Source organism: Myxine glutinosa, chromosome 3 (assembly GCF_964187855.1).
Source record: "Myxine glutinosa chromosome 3, kmMyxGlut1.1, whole genome shotgun sequence".
Lineage (NCBI taxonomy): Eukaryota > Metazoa > Chordata > Myxini > Myxiniformes > Myxinidae > Myxine > Myxine glutinosa.
In genome coordinates, this window is record NC_136263.1 from 117,691,383 (window position 1) to 117,716,208 (window position 24,826).

At 49.1% G+C, this 24,826-nt stretch overlaps 1 long non-coding RNA gene across 1 annotated transcript in view; it reads right to left on the reverse strand.

Moving 5' to 3' along the window:
* Positions 1-6,113: 6,113 nt before the first annotated feature.
* LOC144891156 (uncharacterized) overlaps positions 6,114-24,826 on the reverse strand; it is a 52,557-nt gene continuing 33,844 nt past the window's right edge. The window contains exon 3 of the long non-coding RNA XR_013622745.1: positions 6,114-6,159. This is a non-coding gene — a long non-coding RNA (uncharacterized LOC144891156). The remainder of the gene's footprint in view (positions 6,160-24,826) is intronic.

Below are 24,826 nucleotides of genomic sequence, written 5' to 3' on the forward strand. Positions count from 1 at the left end.
ACGAACAATCACACTTACACGGGGAAATGATGGCAGGAATCACTGGAGGGAGGAGAAGGTCCAAGCCGATGGCAGGGCAGGAAGGTCCGGGCAATTCCACACCGTCGAGGTCCACGTTCCGTGCTCGAAGCGAACAGCAGCTGGCAGCTCCGCGTCTCCACAACCGGCAATAGGGCCTAGAGGGTCTCGGCGTATTGCTGCAGTATCAGCACCCCCTCACGTCTCGTTCTCTCTTGGCTGCTTTAGCTGGATCGCGCATCTGCCGCACCTCTCTCTCAATCTTCTCCGGACCTCTCAATCTTTTCTCAGGACTCTGTGACTTCTCCAGGACTTCAATCTTCTCCAAAAAGCCCTATAGAAACCCGCGCGTGTCCTTTTATAACGTGCTTTTGGGTTTCTTACCTGTGTGCGTTGTAAACGCCCCTCGGTCAGCTCGCCTCGGCCTTGATTGGTCGCGAGGGCTACCGATCCCGCCCCTCTTGATGACGCATTGGCAAAGCCACGCCTTGTTCCTCGCACTTGGCTAACTCCTCCCCCCGATGATGAGGTGGAGACACGCCTTTCTTCTCCGTTGGTTACCTCGTGCGTAATGGAGTCAAATACAGCAAACAGTGGACAGGGGATGAAAATGCAGCAAAGTGGCTAAAGAGTCAATTGCAGCAAAGTGGCTAAAGAGATCAATTGCAGCAAACCTGGCAAACCTGGCACTTGGAAGCTGCCATGGGGCGTCGGAGGGGCCTACTCTTATTTAATTCGGTGCAATGAAGAGTCAAACTATTGGGAACACACATCCTTAACCTACATAGAATAAGGGACTAACTATTTAAAAGGATATATGGTGTCCTGTGTGTAGGTTTATGGAATTAACTAAGAGGATGAGCTTCGACCTTTCTTTACTTACGGAGGGTGCCATGTACACACAACAAAACCATAATTCTCACATTCTTTACATTTTCTCAAATTCGTTACACTTCTCAAATTCATTACAATATATATATATATATATATATATATATATATATATATATATATATATATATATATATATATATATATATATATATATATATATATATATATATATATATATATATATATATATTGTTATGGTTTTAAGAACCTTCACTTTGTAAATTTTGGTAAATGTTCCCTTATAAATAATCCCCTGTAAATATTCCAATTTTTGGTAAAGGTTAAAGATCGCACCCTAGATAGTCCATGTACAACACGTAGAACACCACAGGACCTCTCTGTAGTTATCTCATTATTATGTGTTTTAGTTAAGGACCTTTTCCCAATAGTTGAATCTACGTTGCATTAATCAAATAAGATAGGCCCCTTCAATTATCCCCAATCATCTCTCTCTCTCTCTCTCTCTCTCTCTCTCTTCAAAGTGCAGTAGCGGTATGGCAGCGTTCGCTGCCCTTTGTTTTGGTTTGTTTGCTGGCCCCAAGCCTCCATTACGCACGCGGTAATCTGCAGGAAAAAGGGGAGGAGTGGGTTCGAGCGCCAGGAACGAGGCGTGGCCTGTCAATGTCTCCTCAAGAGGTGGAGCCAGCGAGCCCTCGCCAGCCAACCAGGGCTGAGGTGAGCCGACCGGTAGGCGTGTCCTAGGAGCCGGCGGCTGGATACAGGAACGCCCAATAAAAACGGCTGGGAGGGACTGCTTCAAGGGAGATGAGTGCGAAGGTCCGAGATACGAGGTACCAGATGAGCCTACAGCTGAATCGTAAGGCAGGAGAGTGGGTCCGTTGACGACGACAAAACCGCAATATATTCGCATTGTCCGACCGCGTGAAACGGATACGTGCAGCTGCCGCCGGGTTTCGCCTCAAGCCCGGAGCGTGGACCGAAGCACGACCTGGAGCGGACCTCAACGCTATGCCATCTGCCCGGACCTTCCTGCCCTGCCATCTGCTTGGACCTTCTCCCCCTTCCAGCCATTCCTTCCTGCCATTCCCTATTCGTGTAAGTCTGTTTGTTCTGTCTGGGTGTATGATAATATAAGACTGTTTTTAGGGTTGCCCTATGTCCTTTTATTTCCAATCCTTGTATATTCCCTTCTTTCGTTTCCTCTTGTAGATAGTGAATTAACCTGTGTTCTTTCTTACCCTTTTGGTTTCTTCTTCCCCCGATCGCTTTAGTCCTTTCCCCATTGAGTACCTGTGGCACGATTTGGCCATCCGCTATAATCGGGTTTAGTCCCTTTTGTTAACGGCTCGAGCTGCGGGTTGCTAAACCGCTCGGCAAACTTCCATCTTGTCCGCGGCTCGAGCAGAAGTATCGTCCTGCTTTGCGGAGAGGTTGCCGAAGGTATCTGGGACTCCATTGACCAGTCACCCTGGTCGACCTCAACCCTGCAAAGGAGCGCGATATCTTCTAGGACTCGGACGGCCAGTGAAATAGACGAGGGGATTAAACCCCCCTCGGTAAGGGGAGTGCCGTAACCGAGATCCACAACAATATATATTGTTGTGGATCTCAGCGCCGGCCTTCTCCCCTTACCAAGGGGGGATTAGTCCCCTTGTCTTTGACTAGCCGACGGGACCCGGGACCTATGACGTCCTTCCCGGACAGCGCAAAATAGGGTCTTAGGACTAGAATCACTATTACCTAATTACTCGCGCTGCCCTGAAAGGAGGAAATAAGCCCCGCACGAATCACGCGTGCTGAGATGCCGAGCGGTGCGTACACGCGATCCGTGCCATTTATATGGTGACCCCAGTTCTAGCGATCTCGTTCGTACCATGCTTAGCCAATGGAGAAATCACAAAGGCGATCGAATTGGGAAGAAAGGGCTAACAAGATTTATTTACACTATACAGGGATTCCAGAAAAAGGGGACACAGTGCAGCCTTAAAACAGTCTTAACTTAATCCTCAGGACAAAAGGGTCCATCTCACACACAGACACACTCACACGGGGCTTGCAGCTGCAGGGTGATGTTCACCACGTCCAGGGATGGCTCTCGTGCAACTCCCTCCAGTCTCCGTTTCGTCCCGTCCCGTGCAGATGGTAAGTAGGGATGGCGGGGGCTCTCCGCGTGTCGTTTGGCGCACAGAGGTTAATACGGGGCGATTTGGTAGGGAGCGGACTTGGGCGGTTAGCGGTGATCACTGGCGGCTATTGCCACGTTTACTCGCGTGGCTGAGATAGGCGCTATTTGCCACCGGCGCGTCTGTTTGCCTTTCCTTCGGTGCGTACGTTATACTTGAGATATAGTGCAATGCCTCCAAAGCGAGCGCTGCGCATCAAGTTCTCCAAAGTCCTCTTGATCAACAAGTCCTCTCACGTGCGCTCTCCCCTTGTGAGTCCTCTGGTGCAAATCAGTGCTTCGCTTCAGTCCTCAAATTTCTGTGCATAACTCCTTTCAAGGGCTTTGTGCAATCACTTTTATAGGCACGCCCCGCGAACCCTCCAGAACTCACCAGACGCGCCTCTCCACGCCCCCTCATGCCATGCCGTTAGAGCCCTGGTTGGCTGGTGGCTCTTACTGTCATCGCCTCTGACGCGCTGCCTTGACGCTGCCCCACCCCGACCCCGCGCTCCTCCTCCTTCTCAGGCCTACCTCGTGTTACTTGACTAGTGAGCGAGCAAAGGGCAGCAAATGCTGCGGGCAGTCAAAGCGTAACAAATGCAGCGGGCAGCCAAAGCGTAACAAATGCTGCGTGGGTCAGCCAAATGGGGCGCGGGATGAATATGCCCATGAGGTGGAATTGGAGGGTGGACGCAAAAATGAAGGGGGACCTAAACTCATGTCTTTACACAACGCAGATATTACGAGGGGAAATGGCCTATACTTACACATACTATGACATAACTAATAGTACAGGTGGCCTACGTGTTGCTCGTGGACTAACTATGAGGGGCAACCCTTTAACCTTTAATGATCAATATGTGCAATCACAAAACCGTAGCAATATATATATATATATATGTATGTATATATATATATATATATATATATATATATATATATATATATATATATATATATATATATATACATATATATATATATGTACATACATATTGTTACGGATCTCTACGTCAGCCTTTTTCCCCTTAAGAAGGGGGGATTAATCCCTTTGTGTATGACTGACCGACGTGAGTCCTGAAGTTGCCCAAGCTCCCTCCGGAGAGGCAGGTGAGCAACCCCGTTCGCGACCGCGGACAAGATGTTAATTGCCGAGCGGATTAGCAGCCGCGGCACGAACCATTAACAAGTAACTGACCCGATTCTTAACGTTGGCCAAATCGTGCCACAGGTGTTCAATGATGGAAACCTCTAAGACGAATGGATGGGAAGAAGAAGAAGGCAAAAGTAGGAAGAACAAATATGATTTATTACTAACTATTATGTACAAGACCAAAAGAACCAACGAGAAGGAAAGATATGAAAATAAAGACAGAAAGGATGGAAGGACCAGAATACACAGTGCAAATACTAACTTACCTATACAAACTTACTTATACCCCAGGACAAGACACACAAAACAGACGACAATCAGACTTACACGAATGGGGAATGAAGGCAGGAACGAATGGCTGGAAGGAGAGGAAGGTTCAGTTGGAGCAGGAGAATGGTCGGGCCGCGAGTGAGCAGCCGCCGCCCCTCCGCACTCGGGTCCACACGGCCGGGATGCTCGCAGCAACACGTCGGAGCTTGTCGTGGCAAAGCTGGTTGGAACAGCGTCTCCTTTCCCAGAGCTCTCTATTCGGGCTCCTTAACTCTCTGGCTCCCTCAATGACTTTGTTCTTCACCTCTTTCACCAAGCAGTCCCTCACTGAACTCTTGCGCGCATCTCTCTCCCTCAATCATCTCGGTGGGGGCATCGTGTGACGGGTTATATAGGCCACACCCTCGAATCTTCGCGAAACTCCCCGATCGTTCTTTCTCCACCCTCTCAAGCCAAACCCCTCGTGCTTGATTGGTCGGCAAGGGCTGGCTCACTCCTCCTTCCGATGACGAGGGCGGAGACACGCCTTTCTTCTTCGTACCGACCGAGTGTTCAATGGAGGGCGAATGCAGTTGGCAATTGCAGACAAATGGGGAATTGAAAGGGGATCTATCTTATTTGAATTCGGTGCAATGTAGAGTCAACTAATGGGAAACACAGCCTTCAACTAATACACATAATAAAGAAATAACTATTTAGAGGTTCTAAGATTGGCTAGGTATATGTATATGGACTAACTAAGAGGACGACCTTTGACCTTTACACACAAATCGGAGATATTTACAAGTATTCATTACACTACTCAGGGTGGTATTTACAACAAGATTCTCAAATCCACAACAATATATTAGCGCTGTGCCGGTTAAGAAATTTGTTGATAACCGATAAAACCGAGAAAAATATATATATCTGCCGATTTATATATTACCGATTCTAATTATAAAAAAAAATTAAATAATGACGTCATTTCGCACACATTAAGTGTTCATCGTGCTTGATCAGTGCCATGCTCGGATTGACGTAATTGAATGTCTGTGAATTGATACATTTTAAATTCGTTCTCTAATCAATTGGTTCATCGAACAGAACAGCATTCTGTTATTTTAAAAACGAACAATGAGGTACCGTGTGTGGTAATGTTCATTCCGATGAAGCAGCATTTACAAGGAAGGAAGGAAGGAAGGAAGGAAGGAGGGAGGGAAGGAGGAAGGAAGGAAGGAGGGAGGGAAGGAGGAAGGAACGAAGGAGGGAGGAAAGGAGGAAGGAACGAAGGAGGGAGGAAAGGAGGAAGGAAGGAAGGAGGGAGGGAAGGAGGAAGGAGGAAGGAAGGAAGTATGCTCATTTGATAAGTTATTGACGGATATAAAATGAAGCTTTTCCTGGTTTTCTAGTCGTGTGAAAATCAACTTTAACACAAAATATGAAAATGCAGGAACAGGGTGGGAATCCCCAGGTTTACAAGGGATTCCGTTCAGAACAATTATTAATTCATTAAATAAATCGATCACCTGTTCACTCAGTGTTATATCTGGTGTTATCAGCGCACGAGTGTAGGTACTCACCTGGTGATTTCACAAGGTTAGCGTGAGAAAAACCAAAACAAGGAAAATTCGGCATCCATGGAACTTGTACCACAGGGTAGTGCACCAGCACCACTCAATATGGGATCTTTACGGTCCAGTCCAAATCACGAATGGAGCTGATGAGAGAAAGAATGAGCGCACCGGGAAATAACGAGGGGAGGTAGGAGGAGGAGGAAGAAAATATTAAAAACTAAGTAATTGTTATTACGGAGGAATAAATAGAGCTGCATGTGTTTGTTGACGTGTTTTGGAAACGCCATGCGCCTTAGGATCACGTGAGATTGCGCGAGACCACGTCATAGCATATGGTGTGACGAATGAAGCAGTAATTTTACAAACTGCATGTAAAATGTGCCTCATTTTGCTCGGGAAGCCAGAATACTGTGAGTCCACCTTTTAAATGTGAAAATAAGTAATTTAACGGGCACTTTGATGCACGCCTGGAACGTATGACGTCAACGCATGTGACGTCAATACGTTAGCTACTCTGCCAGGAATTCAAGAAGAGCCATCGCGTATCGTATGGAACGGTACGAGCCATCGCGTTTACTTTGTGCATGCAGCTGTTTCGAAAGCAAAAGGTACAACATTGTTTTCTTCAATTTGCTTATTGAAATTCGCTCAAAACAAGCCTGAAAGCTACTCAAGGTTTGGGATTGTATAAGAAAGAGTACAGTACAACTTTAATCGGTCATCGAAACTGTACACTGATTGTAATCTACCGTTACAGATTACCGAAAAATAGCCGATATCGGCACAGCACTAATATACACTACATGACCAAAAGTATGCGGACATCCCTTCTAATTAGTGGATTCGGCTGTTTCAGCCACACCCATTGCTGACAGGTATATATAATCAAGCACACAGCCATGCAATCTCCATAGACAAACATTGGCAGTAGAATGGGCCATACTGAAGTGCTCAGTGACTTTCAACGTTGCACCGTCATAGGATGCCACGTTTCCAACAAGTCAGTTTGTCAAATTTCTGCCCTGCTAGAGCTGCCCCGATCAACTGTAAGTGCTGTTATTGTGAAGTGGAAAAGTCTAGAAGCAACAACAGCTCAGCTACGAAGTGGTAGGCCACACAAGGTCACAGAACGGGACCGCCGAGTGCTGAAGCACGTAGCGCATAAAAATCGTCTGTCCTCGGTTGCAACACTCACTACCGAGTTCCAAACTGCCTCTGTAAGCAACGTCAGCACAACAACTGTTCGTCGGGAACTTCATGAAATGGGTTTCCATGGCCGAGCAGCCGCACACAAACCGAAGATCACCATGCGCAATGCCAAGCGTCGGCTGTAATGGTGTAAAGCTTGCCGCCATTGGACTCTGGAGCAGTGGAAACACGTTCTCTGGCGAGATGAATCACGCTTCACCGTCTGGCAGTCCGACGGACGAATCTGGGTTTGGCGGATGCCAGGAGAACGCTACCTGCCCGAATACATAGTGCCAACTGCAAAGTTTGGTGGAGGAGGAATAATGGTCTGTGGCTGTTTTTCATGGTTTGGGCAAGGCCCCTTAGTTCCAGAGAAGGGAAATCTTAACCCTACAGCATACAATGACATGATAGATGATTGTGTGCTTCCAACTTTGTGGCAACAGTTTGGGGAAGGCCCTTTCCTGTTTCAGCATGACAATGGCCCCATGCACAAAGCAAAGTCCATATAGAAATGGTTTGTTGAGATCGGTGTGGAAGAACTTGATTGGCCTGCACAGAGCCCTGACCTCAACCCCATCGAACACCTTTGGGATGAATTGGAATGCCGACTTCGAGCCAGGCCTAATCGCCCAACATCAGTGCCCGACCTCACTAATGCTCTTGTGGCTGAGAGGAAGCAAATCTCCGCAGCAATGTTTCAACATCTATGGAAAGACTTCCCAGAAGAGTGGGGGCTGTTATAGCAGCAAAGGGCGGACCAACTCCATAATAATGCCCATGATTTTGGAATGAGATTTGTGATGTTCGGGTGTCCACATACTTTTGGTCATGTAGTGTATATATACACTAGCTTGGCTTGGCTCATCACGCGTCGTTACAGAGGAACGGGCTTGTTTTAGCTGAGGATAATGACTGTACCTGAGTTGCTGTGTTGTCATGATTAAACACCAATCATAATACAAACAATTATTTTGCTATTTGTAGTGTTTGTGATATTACATTTTTATAAGCAATTCAGGTTGAGAAAAAAAAGAAAAAGAAAAAAAGGAACCCTTCAGTGCATACATACGGGAGGGGTAGGTGCAGACTGGAAGTTTGGGACAATCACACCTCTCCACCACGAAATTAAAAACACCTCACCACCACGTAATTCAAAACACCTCACCACCACGAAATTCAAAACACCTCACCACCACGTAATTCAAAACACCTCACCACCACGAAATTCAAAACACCTCACCACCACGAAAATCAAAACACCTCACAGTCACCTAATTCAAAACACCTCACCACCTGTTATCAATTTCAAATTCCTGTCCAAACCAGCAGAGGGCATTGCATCAGCGGCACAGCAGCGCCCTTGGCCAATGACGCAAGTGGTGGACAGCCACGCCCTCTGTCAACGATGCGGGTGGTGAACAGCAGCGCCCTTGGCCAATGATGCGGGTGGTAGACAGGCAGGCCCTGAGCCAATGCTGCGGGTGGTGCACAGTCGTGCCCTCAGCCAATGATGTGAGTGGTGAATAGCAGCGCCCTTGGCCAATGATGCGGGTGGGGGACAGTCACGCCCTCAGCCAATGATGCGGGTGGTGCACAGTCGCACACCACGCACACCACGTTATTAAAAACACTTCACAACCACCCAAACAAAAGTTTGAGGGAGTAGTTCAGTGACAACACAGACACTGCCCAGATATTTCTATATATAGATAGATGACTGCACCTGAGATGCTGTTTTGTCATGGTTTACGCCAATCATAATACAAACAATTATTTTGCACAAATGTATTTGTAATATACAGTATATTACATTTTATAAACAATTGAAGTTCAAAAAAAATTCAAAAATGAAAAAGAATTTTGTTTTTTTCAAATAAATTGTAAAAATACACCCCTTGGACATACACACAGGAGAGAGAGGTGCATACCAGAAGTTTGGTACAATTTCACAAAAGTTTGAGGGAGTAGTTCAGTGACAAGACAAGACAATACAACATAGACACTGCACAGATATATATATATATATATATATATTTATATATATATATATATATATATTGTTACGGATCTCTCCGTCGGCCTCGGATCCCTTCTCGAGGGGGGATTAGTCCCCTCGTTTGTGACTGACCGACGTGAGTCCTGAAGCTGCACAAGCTCCCTCCAAAGGCAGGTGAGCAGCTTCGTTCGCGACCACGGATAAGATGTTAATTTGCCGAGCGGATGGCGGCCGCTGCACGAACCGTTAACAGCAACTAGACCCGATTCTCAAACGTTGGCCAAAATCGCGCCACAGGTTTTCAATGAGGGAAAAGACAACAACGACGGATGTAGAGGAAAGAAAGGCAAAGGGTAAGAAATACAAATATGATTTATTTACTATTTACATAATTGAAAGCAACCAAGGAGTAGGAAAAGATAATAAAATAAAAACAGAAGAGGAGGAAGCGGACACAGTGAAAATGCTAGCTTATCTATTACAGTCTTAATTAACCCAGGGACAGCACAAACAAAGACAGACTCACACGGGGGATTGCAGAGTGGATTGGCTGGAAGGAGGAATGGGAAGGCCCAGGCCACTTTAGGTGTCGAGGTCCGGCTCCAGGAGTCGACTCGCGTTCTTGGCGGTAAAACCTTGGTGTCCAGCGGCGCGTATCATTCACCGCCAGCGGATGGGCGCTTCATGCTGGACTCCGGGCTCCTCAGCTCCACTTCAGCGCCACTTCACACCACACTCAACGTCCTCCCCTTACGCAACTCAGCAACTCTCCAACGCAACTCTCCTTCTTCAGCCACTCTTGAACCCTCTCACTCAACTCTTAGAACTCTCCTTCTTGACGCATGCGCACGCGTTTTATATCGCGCCTCGACCTCTCTCCGCGAGCTCTCTGGGCACGCCTACCGGGTCGCTTACTGCCGTGCCGGTTGGCTCTTACGGCCTCTTTTGGCTCCGTCCTTGATGACGAGGGGCGGCCAAGGCCCTGGATTCGGCGGCTCCTCCCCCTTCTTCTCCGAGCCCACCTCGTGGCTAATGGAGTCGCGGTGAAAACCGCCCAGCAGCTGCGGCGAAAACCACAAGCCCAAAGAACAGCGTAATGCAGCAAACCGCGCAGAGGAATTTGTTAATGCGGCTGACAAAAGGGGGATCCCATGGAGGTTCTGGGGAAATTGAAAGGGGATACTACCTTTGTTTGAATTCGATGCAATGCAGTGTTAACTAGTTGGAAACAGAGCCTTAACCTAATACACAGAATAAGGAAATAACTACCAACAAGGAGGAAATCTATGATTTGGCTACGTGATGGTATATGACCTAACTAAGGGACGCCCTTTGACCTTTATACACAACAACTGGAGGAAGGAGGGTGACATTTTACGACAATAAAAAAACACAATTCTCATATCCACAACAATATATATATTGTGGCGGACACGAAAGCTCACTGGCGTGAGGGCATCATTCCACGTACCAAGTGGGCGGCGGCCACGCCCGAGGGGTAGGTGTGGCCGCGGGATATACACCGGGCACGCAGCCCGGAGCGCTCCAGTGCTACAGTTGAGCTCTGATAATAAAGACTTAAACTTACCGCGTTGTCCGCTTCCTTCTTGTTGTACAAGTAAGCACGCGTAGCACCGCACTTTATTGGTGACCCTCCGACGTTCTGGTCAGCCGTCGCTGACCACCCAAACCCGCCACAGCAATGGCAACCAACGCGGTCCAAATGAAACTCCCCGAGTTCTGGGAGACGCAAGCCGAAGTCTGGTTCCTGCAGGCAGAAGCCCAGTTCCGACTTTGAGGCATCACGGTGGACGAGACCAGGTACTGCCACGTGGTCGCCTCCCTTGGACCCGGCACGGCTGCCCACGTCGTGTCGGTCCTGAGGAACCCACCGGCCGACGGCAGGTACGAGGCGATCAAGCGTCTCCTCCTCGCCACGTTCGGCCTCACGGTGGACGCACGGGCTGACCGCCTCCTGGACCTCCCCGAGCTCGGCGACACGCGACCGTCGGTCCGCATGGACCATATGCTGTCGTTGATGGGCGACGAAACCCCGAACGCTCTTTTCCGGGCGTTATTTCGACGCCAGCTGCCGGCACGAGTCCGCCTCGCGTTGGCCGGTTCTGTGACGACGGAACTCCGAGCTCTCGCTGCCGAGGCCGACAGGTTCTTCGCGGCTTTGGACACGCAGGCGAGTTTTGGCACGGCCGTCGCGCATCCCGAGGCTGACCCTGATGCTGATGCACCACACCTCGTGGATCCCGAGGCTGATGCACACCGCATGGCCGCCGCCACGCCACGCCCACCACCACCGCGAAAACCGCGGCCTCCGCCTTCGCCGCAAACCTGGTGCCATTTCCACGCCAGGTTTGGCCACAAGGTGAGGAATTGTTGCCCGCCGTGCTCCTTCGGCAAGTAGGGAAACTACAAAGCCGGCGCTTGGTAGCGGCCCTGAGCGTCGGCCATTCCGGCAGCCTTCTTTTTATAATGGACACCTTGTCCGGGCGCCGTTTCCTATGCGATACGGGGGCACAGGTGAGAGTTATCCCTGCCTCTACGTCCGACAAGCACACCGCGGGCCGGAAACCCGCGTTGCTTGCCGCGAATGGAACACCCATACGCACATTCGGGAAGCGCTGCCTCTCCCTGCGGTTCGGAAGGCAACGCTTCGCGTGGACGTTCGTAACCGCTAGTGTCCCCATGGCACTGCTCGGTGCGGACTTCCTCTGTGCACACGGGTTGTTGGTCGATGTGAAGAAAAGTCTCGTCCAGGCTGAAACGTTCAGCTCGCTTGCTTGCGTGCTGAGCAGCTCATTGAGCGGCTCACTGAGCGGCTCGCCAAGCGGCTTGCTGAGCGGTTCGGTCCCGGCGAGGTTAGTTTGTACGCTTCCGGCAGCGGACGACTTCACCCGCCTCCTCGCGGGTTTCCTGGCCCTCACGCGGCCCACCTTCTCGGCGGGGGCCGTCAAGCACGGGGTGGAACACCACATCCCCACCGCCGGGCCACCGGTCTACGCCCGGGCACGCCGCCTCGAGACGATGAAGCTCGCGGTAGCTAAAGCGGAGTTCGCTACGCTGGAGCGGCTCGGAATCGTGCGGCGCTCCGAGAGTGCTTGGGGGTCGCCGCTTCACATCGTGCCAAAGCCCGGCGGGGGATGGCGACCGTGCGGGGACTACCGGCGCCTCAACGACGCCACCACCCCCGACCGCTACCCCGTCCCCCACATCCAGGACTTCTCTGCCCGGTTGGCGGGCATGTCCTTCTTTTCTAAGGTGGACCTCATACGCGGCTACAATCAGGTCTCCGTCAGGCCGGAGGACATCCCGAAGACGGCGGTCATCACGCCGTTCGGACTTTTCGAATTTCTTCGGATGCCCTTCGGTTTGAAGAATGCGGCTCAGGCGTTCCAGCGACTAATGGACAGCGTCTTGCTAGACTTGGATTTCGTGTACGTCTACCTGGACAACATCCTCATCGCCAGCGCGTCCCGCGAAGAGCACCTTCACCATCTCCGCACGCTCTTCGAACGTCTGGGCCAGCATGGCCTCATCGTGAACCCCGCCAAGTGCAGGTTCGGCGTCGCCGACATCGACTTTTTGGGGCACCGTGTCACCAGGCACGGGGCCGTCCCCCTACCGGCCAAGGTGGAGGCGGTGAAGGGGTTTCCGCGCCCCCGCATGACCAAGGGGCTCCAGGAGTTCCTGGGCATGGTAAGCTTTTACCATCGGTTCCTGCCCCGCATCGCCCAGCTCCTGCGCCCCTTGCACGAGGCCCTCCGAGGGAAGCCGGGCAAAGGTACGTTACCTGGACCGAGCAGATGGACGCGGCGTTCGCAGGCGTGAAGCTCGCCTTGGCTAACGCCACCATGATCGCACACCCAGCGCCCGATGCACTGATCACCCTCACCACCGACGCCTCGGACTACACGGTGGGCGCGGTGCACGAGCAATGGGTGCGTGGTGCTTGGCAACCGCTGGTGTTCTTCAGCCGGCAGCTTCGCTCGCCCGAACGCCGCTATAGTACCTTCAATCGCAAGTTGCTCGGGCTTCACCTGGCTGTCAGGCACTTCCGCCATCTGCTCGAGGGCCGTGCGTTCACGGTCTTCGTCGACCATAAGCCACTGGTCTTCGCGATGGGCAAGGTCGCCGAGCCGTGGTCGGCCCGGCAGCAGCGTCACCTCTCGGCCATGTCCGAATATACGACGGACATCTGGCACGTAGTGGGGAAGGACAACCCGGTGGCGGATTGCCTTTCCCGGTCCGTCGCCCATGCAGTCCACCTTGGCATCGACTATGCCCGGATGGTGGCGGACCAGGCCACCGACCCCGGCATCCAGGCCTTGCGGACCGCCGTCACGGGCCTCCGCATCACCGAGGTGCCGTTCGACGGCACAGCCCTCTTGTGCGACGTCTCCCTCGGGCGTCCTCGCCCCATCGTGCCCGCGGGCTGGCAGTGCCAGGTTTTTGACGCCATCCACGGCCTGTCCCACCCGGGCACGAAGGCCTCCCAGAGGTTGGTCGCCGACAAGTTTGGTCGCCGCGGCTGGACCAGGACGTGCCTCGCGTGCCAGCGCGCGAAGGTGCACCGGCACACCCAGGCCCCATTGGCCCCGTTCACGGTGCCGGAACGAAGGTTCGACCACGTACACGTGGACCTGGTGGGACCTCTGCCCCCCTCGCGGGGTTTCACCCACGTCCTGACAATGGTGGACCGCACCACCCGGTGGCCGGAGGCCATGCCTTTGGCGGTGACGACGGCGGCGGACGTCGCACAGGCGTTCATCGCCACCTGGGTCACCCGGTTCGGCACCCCCTCGGACATCTCATCCAACCGTGGCCCCCAGTTCCCCTCGGAGCTCTGGGGGGCTGTCGCGTGGGGGCTCGGGGTCCAGGTGCACCGAACCACGGCCTACCACCCCCAGGCCAACGGCCTGTGCGAGCGGTTCCACCGCTCGTTGAAGGCCGTGCTCCGGGCCACCCTCCGCGACGGCGGCTGGTTCGACAGGCTCCCCTGGGTCCTGCTGGGCCTCCGGACGGCGCCCAAGGACGACCTGCGCACATCGGTGGCGGAGTTGGTCTTCGGACAACCGCTGCGGGTGCCGGGCGAGTTCCTCCCCGACCCCACGGCACCATGGTCCGCGGCGCAGGAGCGCTCCGCGCTGCAAGAGACAGCCCGGAGTTTCGCCCCGGTGCCGACGGCGCACCACGGGCACCCGCCTACGCACGTCGCCCCGGAGCTTCGCACCGCGGAGTACGTCTTCATCCGGCACGACGCCCACCGGACACCACTGCCGCCCCCGTATGACGGGCCTTTCCGCGTGCTGGAGACCGGGGTGAAACATTTCACCTTGGACATCGGCGGTACTCCCGACCGCGTCTCGGTGGATCGCCTCAAACCGGCCCACCTCGACGAGGACAACCCACCGCCGGTGGCTCGTCCCCCGCGTCGGGGCTGCCCCCCTGCGGGCAGACCCCCTGCACCGCCCAGGCCCGCCGGCATGCTGCCCCCCGGTCCTGCACCCATCCCGGGTGCAGCCGGAGGCATCCCAGCTGGCATCCCTGCACCCCGGACGCCGCCGGTCGCCAGAGGGCGCTTCAGCCGGGTCATCCGTTTGCCCCGCAAACTGGCCCTCCAGGTGCGCGGGAATTCTGGGGGGGCGCGTGTGGCGGACACGAAAGCTCACTGGCGTGAGGGCATCATTCCACGCACCAAGTGGGCGGCGGCCACGCCTGAGGGGTAGGCGTGGCCGTGGGATATACACCGGGCGCGCAGCCCGGAGCGCTCCAGTGCTTCAGTTGAGCTCTGATAATAAAGACTCTTAAACTTACCGCGTTGTCCGCTTCCTTCTTGTTGTATAAGTAAGCGCGCGTAGCACCGCGCTTTAATATATATATATATATATATATATATATATATATATATATATATATATATATACACATATATACAGACTTGGCATTTAATATGGAATATTTTTTTGGTGGGGGTGAACTTACTTTTCAAGATGACTTAGAACCAAAAGTTCATTGGAATTATGTTGAAATTATTCTGGATTTTGTTAATGTGCCCTTTAAAAGAAACAAAAACCACATTTGACATTTCGAAGCAAATAAATTGATTCTTGAAAGTGATGTAAACTGATATTGTACCTAATTCACGGACAGTACTGTGTTAAACTTCTGTACGTTTTCCAGAAGTATTTCTTTATTTTGCACATTAGCCAAAAATTTTTAAAACAAAAACAAAAGTTAAATTACAAGTGGGATTACGGACAGTTAAATTACAGTTCAGTACATCGTGTAACCCCCACGAGCATTCAGGAGAGCAAGTACATGTTGAGGCATGCTGTTTACGAGATTTGCCAAGGTTTGGACAGGAATCGCTTGCCATGCAGTTACAATAGCCTGCTGCAATTCACGCACAGAGGTAGGCTGCTGGTCCAAGTTGTCGATTTGACACGTTAATTCTGCCCACAAGTTCTCTATCGGATTCATATCCGGAGACATGGCAGGCCACTCCATATGCTCTACACCACGGTCAGCAAGAAAGTGTTGGATCATGCGAGCACGATGAGGCCATGCATTGTCATCTTGGAAGACAAAGTTTCCTCGAAAGGCTACATGAGCAAATGGAAGCAATGTTTCTTCCAGAATGGCCCTGTACTTGAAGTGGTTCAGGTTTCCATTCAGAACAACCAGGTCAGTTTTGCCCCCTGCATGAAAAGCAGCCCAAACGGTCACCCGACCACCTCCAGCTTGGACTCTTGGCACTATACAATCTTCATTGTCGGCTTCATGCACTTGTCTGCGCACTCAGACATGTCCATCTTGACGATAGACCAGAAATCAAGACTCGTCACTGAAGATCACGTGATTCCAGTGTCCTGGCTGCCATTGACTGTGCTCTCTGGCCCACTGCAATTGGCGCTGGTGGTGTTGTCTTGTCAGGCATGGCTTTCTCAGGGGACGCCTGGCACGATAGCCTGCTTGAACCAGTCGTTGGTTGACTAGCCTTCTGGATACAGGCACATTTGTCAGTTGCTGCCACTCAGCTCTAAGCCGATTAGCTGACTTGGTACGGCCATTGCGGACTAACCGGTGCAGTTGGCGATCATCCCTCCTTGTGGTTCTGCGGGGACGTCCTGGCCTCGATATTGGAGGAGGGACACCCCTCTGAGCATTTCGTTTCGGGATCTTTGACACCTGACCTTGACTGATACCATACTGCCGAGCAATAGCACACTGTTTCATGCCGGAATTTCGTAAAGCCACCACTCCATGACAAACAGCATTGTCGAGTTGACAGACCATCTCCAGAGGAAGCGGCAATAACGTTTGGAGACGTGCAGCAGTTGTTTTCCACTAATACAGAACGCAACAACCCTTATATACCCGATTGTGAAGCCAATCGTCAAATGCACCTGTCCGTACATTTTGTCACGCCACCTGTGCACCTGTGCACCTGATTACCTGTGATATAATCCTGTTATTGACTTCTTGCTGTGACAGACAATCAGTGACATGGTTCTTTTCACAAAGAAATCACCGAAGCGTAAAAGAAACTCACCAGATTGATATTCTGAGTTCAGAAAGGAAACCCAAGTCAAGAAAAAAAAAAAATTCCATATTAAAAGCCAAGTCTGTATATAGCTGTGAGAAATAGTAGAAACTCCACAGTACGAGCAGGGCATCTCATTTGTATTAAATAAATAATCGGGAGATTAAATAAGACACGGATGTAGCTTCAGGATGGTCGATCTTTAATTCTCGACAAGCTTTCGACCAATAAAGGTCTTCTTCTTAAAGTCTACAGAAACAAGAGGCATGTATATCAGACAAGTATGTATAGTATGTGTATAAGTATGTGTAGAAGATGTGTGATATGTGTAGAAGATGCATACAAAAAGAAGAGCCACGCTAAAGCTCACTCACCATCCCCAAGTTCAGCGGAAGTGAAGCGCAGCTTACAGTTACCGTTCACGTTACAGTTTGTGCACGTGCATATACAAATATATATATATATATATATATATATATATATATATATATATATATATATATATATATATATATATATATATACATACAGTCATGTGAAAAAGTAAGTACAGCCCATGTAAAGTTTTGACTTTTTCAACATATTTCAACATACAGCTATTTGATCTTCATTTCAACAATATTGATAGATAAAGGTGATATAAAATAACAAATATCATGAAACATTTACATTTTGTAGTCCATTGTATAATTTAAATAAACTTAAATGCAAATTTTGCATGTGGAAAAAGTAAGTACACCCCTACATTTATCACTACTTAAAATACCTAAAATTAGAATCAGGTGCACCAGCTCAGGTGCAAATGATTAGAACATCATTAGAGAGGATCTTGGAGGAACCTGTCTTATTTAAACCTCAGACATTTAGTTTGGTTTGCTCTTTGTTGTTGAAGTGTGCAGCGTCACCATGCCGAGGTCAAAAGAGCTCTCTGAGGCCTTCATAAAGAAGGTTATAGATGCCTACGAGTCTGGGCAGGGATTTAAAAAAGATCTCCAAACAATTTGAAATCAATCATTCGACTGTGCGGAAGATCATCTCCAAGTGCAGAAGATTCCAAACAACTGCCAACTTGTTCAGGCCAGGCCGCCCCAGCAAGTTCAGCCCGAGAGCAGACAGCAATATGCTGAAAGAAAGCTCTAAGAACACCAGAATGTCATCACGGGACCTACAGGTAGCTCTTGCCACTGCTGATATCAAAGTGCACGAGTCTACCATTAGAAAGAGGCTGCACAAATTTGATCTCCATGGGAGGTGTGCCAGGAGGAAACCTTTGCTGTCCAAAAAGAACATCAGGGCAAGACTAAAGTTTGCCAATGAACACCGAGGCAAAGACCAGCACTTCTGGAACAATGTGCTCTGGACAGATAAGTCAAAGGTAGAGCTATTTGGCCACAGTACTAGAAGACATGTTTGGTGAAAACCAAAGACAGCATTTGACCACAAGAACCTGATACCAACTGTAAAGCATGGTGGTGGATATATTATGGTTTGGGGGCAGCTTTGCTGCATCAGGGCCTGGGCAGCTCACCATCATAGAATCCACTAATGAATGCTTCATTGTACCAGAGGGTGCTTGAGGATAATGTGAGGCCATTTGTTGGAAAGTTGAAGCTCAACCGAGGTTGGACCTTGCAACATGACAATGACCCTAAAAATACCAGTAAATCCACCAAGGAATGGCTGAAAAGAAAGAAATGGAGGGTTCTGGAATGGCCAAGTCAAAGCCCGGATCTAAATCCCATCGAGATGTTGTGGGGGGATTTGAATCGAGCTGTGCATGCAAGAAACCCCACAAACATCGCACAGTTGAAAGAATTCTGCATGGAGGAGTGGGCAATAATTTCTCCCAGTCGATGTCAGAGACTGGTAGACAGTTATAAGAAACGCCTACTTGAGGTTGTTTCTGCCAAAGGGGGCAATACCACCTATTAGAGGACTTACTTTTTCCACATGCACAATTTGCATTTATGATTATTTAAATTATACAATGGACTACAAAATGTAAATGTTTCATGATATTTGTTATATTATATCACCTTTATCTGTCAATGTTGTTGAAATGAAGATCAAATAGCTGTATGTTGAAATATGTTGAAAAAGTCAAAACTTTACATGGGGGGTACTTAGTTTTTCACGTGACTGTACATACATAAACACACAAGTATATATTCATATACCATTTATATTTATATAAGTATGAATGAATGAATGAACGAATTAATGAGTGAATAAGTGAATGAATGGGTTACGGTTAATGATTTGATTGGGTTGATGTTGAAACATTCTTTAATGATCAAAATTTATGCCATGAGGGATTTTTGTCCGAAGTTTATGTACCCAAAAGGACTCACGTTTCAGAATCGTGGTGTGATCGATTTGTAATTGATTCAATGGCAGAGATTTGAATGGCATTTATCGAGTGATCCGGTTGATTAAAGTGTATCATGTAAGGTAGAGATTTGTCCTGACTGGTGTGGAAGTTATTGATTTCTGACCAGGTGTTATTAAATCGTGTGTAGAGTGTATTCTCAGTTTTTCCAACATATTGTTTGTTGCACTTTTGGCAAGTGATTAGGTATATGACCCATGTAGATTTGCAATTCATATAGGAGGTGATGGGGAATTTTTGTCCAATGCGAGAACTACAAAATTTGTTTCCTTCCAGTAAATGCTTGTGACTAATACATTTGTTTGCTGTGCATTTATAGAAGCCAGGGATCCTAGTTTGTTTGTTGTGGGGCTGTGGGTGCTTTGCTTTTACCAAGAGGTCCCTGAGTGTCAGACCACGTCGAAATGATGTTAGTGGAGGTTGAGGAAATGTGGTGCCGAGTGTTTCTGATTGATGGAGGAGAGGAAGGGCCTTATTCAGAATACTTGGCAATTGGGATGAGGTAGGAGAGTAGGTGGATGCCAGTGTGACATGGTTAGTTGCAGGTTTGGGTTTGTAAGTCAGAAGATCTGCTCTCGGTGTGCGTTTTGCTCGGTTTATTGCCTCTTTCACAGAGTGAGGGTCATAGTTTCTTGCAATGAAGTGTGTTTCTAATTGGCAGAGAGAAGGTTCTTCTGCCATTTTTATGCATAAACTTAAACATAAACACAAAAATCGACATTATCGTAAAAAACAATACACAAACCGCAGACATCATTACATACAGAACCATTCCTCCATGAAAATACACACAGCTGAGGTTGAAAATAGTCAAACCAACAACAATAGAACTTCTACTACAACCAAACTTGTGGATCTACCTAAACTCGGGATCGTCAATCTTTCCAATCATTCCCTCAGTGAGGCGGAAATAAACCTGCTCTCTAAGGGTTTAAAATTTTGCCCAATCGCTCCACAAATAGACCAATTACAATTGAAAGAGGATTTAAAAGATTTCTGTTGGTGAATGACATTAAAGGCACACTTTGCTAAAGTACACCCAGCACCGTCAGCACCACAATAGACAACACCAACAAACACGCATACAATCACATACACCGATACTAATACACCACAACTCACTTTACCGAAACCAAAAAGCACCTGGACACCACGTGTTGACAATCCATATCTTCTTTGTCTATATGGAACAAGTGAGCAATGAAATTGAAAAGGTGGCACAAAAGTATAATTGTTCCAGACATAAGGACAATCTTACAAAGGCAGAGCGACGAGCACTTCACAATCTCCAAAATAATGAAAAGAGAGTCATAAAGCCAGCACATGAAGGTACTGCCATTGTCATTATGTCGACTACCGATTACGTTGCAGAAGGTAATCGTCAACGACATAGTGATACAAAGAGCTCCCATCCGACCCGACCCTTTTACATCTTGAAGAGGTTAAAACCATAGTAGATTCTATTCGGGTGGATAAAACCATCAAATCTCGCTTGGTTCCGAAAGATCCTCATTGCCCTAACCTTTATTTTCTTCCTAAAATACACAAGGTAAACAATCCAGGTAGACCAATCGTATCTGGCTGCACATGTCCAACTGTTCTGATATCAAAATTTCTTGACTGTCATTTACGTCCTCTCGTGATGAATCTCTCCTCATATCTTACAGTATAAGACACAAAGACACAACCAGTTTTCTGACTCACATCCAAGGATTGAACAGAATATACTCACCTTTCAACTCCCAAACCATTTTAGTCACAGCAGATGTTACATCCCTCTTCACTAATATTCCACATTCAGAACGCCTGTCTGCATGCCGCAAAGCACTAGATACACGACAAGTCCCAATACCACCTACTCAAGACCTTATGCGCCTATTAGAACTGACACTCAAACTGAATAATTTCCAATTCAACGGACGACATTACATTCAAACTCAAGGTTCCGCTATGGGTACCCCTGTTGCACCATCGTACGCCAACATCTTCATGGGAATGATAGAGGCCAAGATCTATGCACAACCTCATCACGGCATCTTGGAAAAATCCTGGGTACATTATATTGATGACATCCAGTTCACCTGGTCAAAATCCCCCCCCCCCCCCCCCTGTAGTCTCACACAATTCCAAAATGAATTAAATTTGATTAATCCGACCATCAACTTCACATTCGACAGCTCACAGTCCTAAGTTCACTTTCTAGACACATCACTCACGCTTCAAAATAACAGACTCGAAACAGAACTATACACCAAACCAACAGACACTCACTCTTACCTTCTCCCTTCTTCATCTCATCCTAAACATACAATTGCAAGCATACCATACAGTCAAGCACTCAGAGTAAGATGCATTTGCTCAACAAAAATGGCAGAAGAAACTTCTCTCTGCCAGTTAGAAACACACTTCATTGCAAGAAACTATGACCCTCACTCTGCGAAAGAAGCAATTAACCGAGCAAAACGCATACCGAGAGCAGACCTTCTGACTTACAAACCCAAACCTGCAACTAACCGTGTCCCACTGGTAACCACCTACTCTCCTACCTCATCCCAATTGCCAAGTATTCCGAATAAGGCCCTTCCTCTCCTCCATCAATCAGAAACACTCGGCACCACATTTTCTCAACGTGGTCCTCCCTGTGACCACCTGGTCTCGGTGACCCCCGGACCTTGAGAGGAACCCCGCCAGAAAGATATATGATTTATACGCTTTCGCAATGCAATCAATACTAAGTAAACCCTCCAGTAGACCAACGAAGGAAACAGCCAAATCAATAAGGAAACCACACCAAGGATCCGGATCAATCAACAGTATATTCACCCCCGAGTAGAATCATCAACAACACAATACTTCAAAGCTCAGTATGAATATTCCAACAATATTTCTAAGATGGCCATCTTATATATTCCCACCTTGCCCCCTACTTACGGCACCCTCAATGGTCAATGTCTCTCACAATGTCTCTGGGCCCCTCCCGACCCCGGTGAAGGTCGATTCGCGCCGGCGAATCGCGATCTCAAGTCAATGGCCGAACAAGGTCGACTAGGATGGCGATGTTCGCGCCGACCCTGCGCCTTAGTAGCTCGATCTCCGCACGCGGGCGGTTGAACAGACACCTTCCTGACGTGCTCCAAACGTGCACGTCCCATGACGGGAACAGCTGCTGCAGCGGACCCCTTCTCGGCAAGCCACCAAGGTCGGAGCCCGTGATCGCGGCCTCTGGGTGGTGAACGGCTCGCCAAGTGCGCGAAGCCCCAGGCGCCACCCGTACTCGTTCTCGTAGACGTTGAGGCGAACTGTGCCGGACGCTTGGTTCTGTCCAGGAACCCACGGCAACCGGACACGTAACAGGTAATTACCCCGCGCAGGTAACTCCTCACGCCAGACGGGCTTTTCCAACTCAGCGTTCTGCCGCAGGTAAAAGGCGACTTGACCCACGTCCGCTGGTCGAAGAAGATGGCCGCTTTTCTCTCCAGACCTTGTCTTCTTTTTTCCTTCCGGTTTACGATCCCGTTTCCGGTCTCGTTGTTACCAGGAGCGCTTCTAACCATTTAACCACAACAACCTTTAATAGAATAAACATTAATAAGAAAGGACCTGAATAGTAATTCACATAAATCCGGAATTCGTAACACTCCCCCCCTTCAAGAAAGAAAGTTTGAACACCGCGAAAACTTTCTTTGCAGGCCAACTTTGATAAACAAACAAGATAACTCACACCCCCAAATCATCAGTTCCCCCGGGCAACAATTATTACATCTCAAAAATAAAGCAACAAAATTTCACAAAACCCCCAGAGATTTCCAGAGGTAATTCACTCTGGACAAAGCACCAGCAACGACATTGTCCCTGCCCTTTACATGTTCAATTTCCCGTTGGACTACTGCCAAGCCAAACTCCATCTCATGACCCTCTGACTTTGACTGTCAGTTTCTTGTGAATGAAGGTTAAGGGGTTGATCAAAAATCCAAAGTTACGCATCTCGATAGCCCTTTTTCCCGGAGGCCAAGCCGAGTATTCACTACATGGACGCCTTTAGGAAGGTGGAGTTCACGGTTAGTCCGGGGAGGAAAGTTCATTACATGGACGCCTTTAAGAACGTGGAGTTCACGGTTAGTCCGTGCAGGAACGTTCCCTACCGGGACGCCTTTTAAGAACGTGACGTTCACGGTTAGCCCGTGTAGGAGCCCAGGCTCGGCGGCTCCGCCGTATATAGAGTGCTTCAACTTCTCTGGACTCCTAATAATTATGGTGGGACCACTTGTCACAGTAGTCACGGGAATAGCGGTCTCCCTCTCGGCTGCTACCCTGATAATCATTCTTTCGGGAGATGCCGTAACTCTGGGAGCCTCCATAGTAATATCGGCTGCGGCCACCACCAAAACTACCACCAAGTTGTCCTCTTCTGTAGACCTCTCGACGCCTACGAAATGCCTTCCCTACTGTTATGGTCCGACGCTCCAAATCCTTGCCATTCCAATTCTTCTCTGCCTCTTTGGCATCCTTTGTGCTTGCAAACGTGACAAAGCCGAACCCTCTTGACTGTTGCGTTTCCGTGTCCTTTACCAACTGCACGTCCACCAGTGGCCCATATCTGTTGAAAACAGAGGTCAGAACTTCTTCCTCTGTTTTGAAGTCCAGTCCCCCTACAAATAACTTGGTACTTTTGTCGACATCCCGAGCTGGTGTGGTGTTATTTTCCCTGCTTGGCTCTTTATCAACCCTCGGGTTACCATAAACTTGACCCCCGGCCAAATCATTCCCGATAACCACAGATACACCCTCTACAGGAAGCGTGGCTTGTAAACCGACGGTGACCGGTCCTGACACCAAATCGGACTCCAAATGGATGACATGAAGTGGAGCACAAACACAGCCACCGATCCCCTGTAAACGAACACTATCCCCCGTTGCCGTCTCCTCGGACCATGGCAAGATGCCTTCCAGCATTAAAGATTGATGTGCTCCTGTGTCCCTCAATATCCTAACCGGTCTCCAGTTAGTCGAGGCTCCATCCAGTGACACAAACCCCTCTGAAATAAATGGTTGGTAACCCTTTTGATGGCGATTTCTCACACTGGCCATTGCATTTGGAGTAGTACTAGTCGAACTCCGCTCCTGATTTTCCTTTTTCAGGGCATAACATTGGGACATCACATGTCCAGGTTTCTTGCAAAAAGCGCAAGTAGGCCCGGAGGAAAAACTCGTGGTCTGCCTCAGGCCCCCCGGAAAATATGTTTGTCTTGGGCCCGTAGCCCCCTGATTTCGAGCAGTTGGGGTATCAGAGTTGTCCCCATAATCACCTCGAGGCCGCCACCATGTATTGTCGTTCTCCGCACCGGATGTTCCATAACTCCCCTGCTGAAGTCTAGGCGAGGAGTTAGGTTTGTGGACCCCTATCCGGTGTGTTAAGGCATAATCATCTGCCATGGTGGCTGCGTCCCACAACTTTGGTACTTTCTTTTCCTGCAGGTACACTTTGATGTCCTCGTGGACACACTGTTGAAATTCCTCCTCCAGTATCAAGTCACGCAATGCTTCGAAGTCTTTCCCGACTCCTTTTGACTCACACCACCGATCAAACATGTTTTCTTTCACTCTGGCAAACTCCACATGGGTCTCACTCTCCCTCTTCCTGGCATTCCTGAATTTATGCCGGTAAGCTTCAGGAAC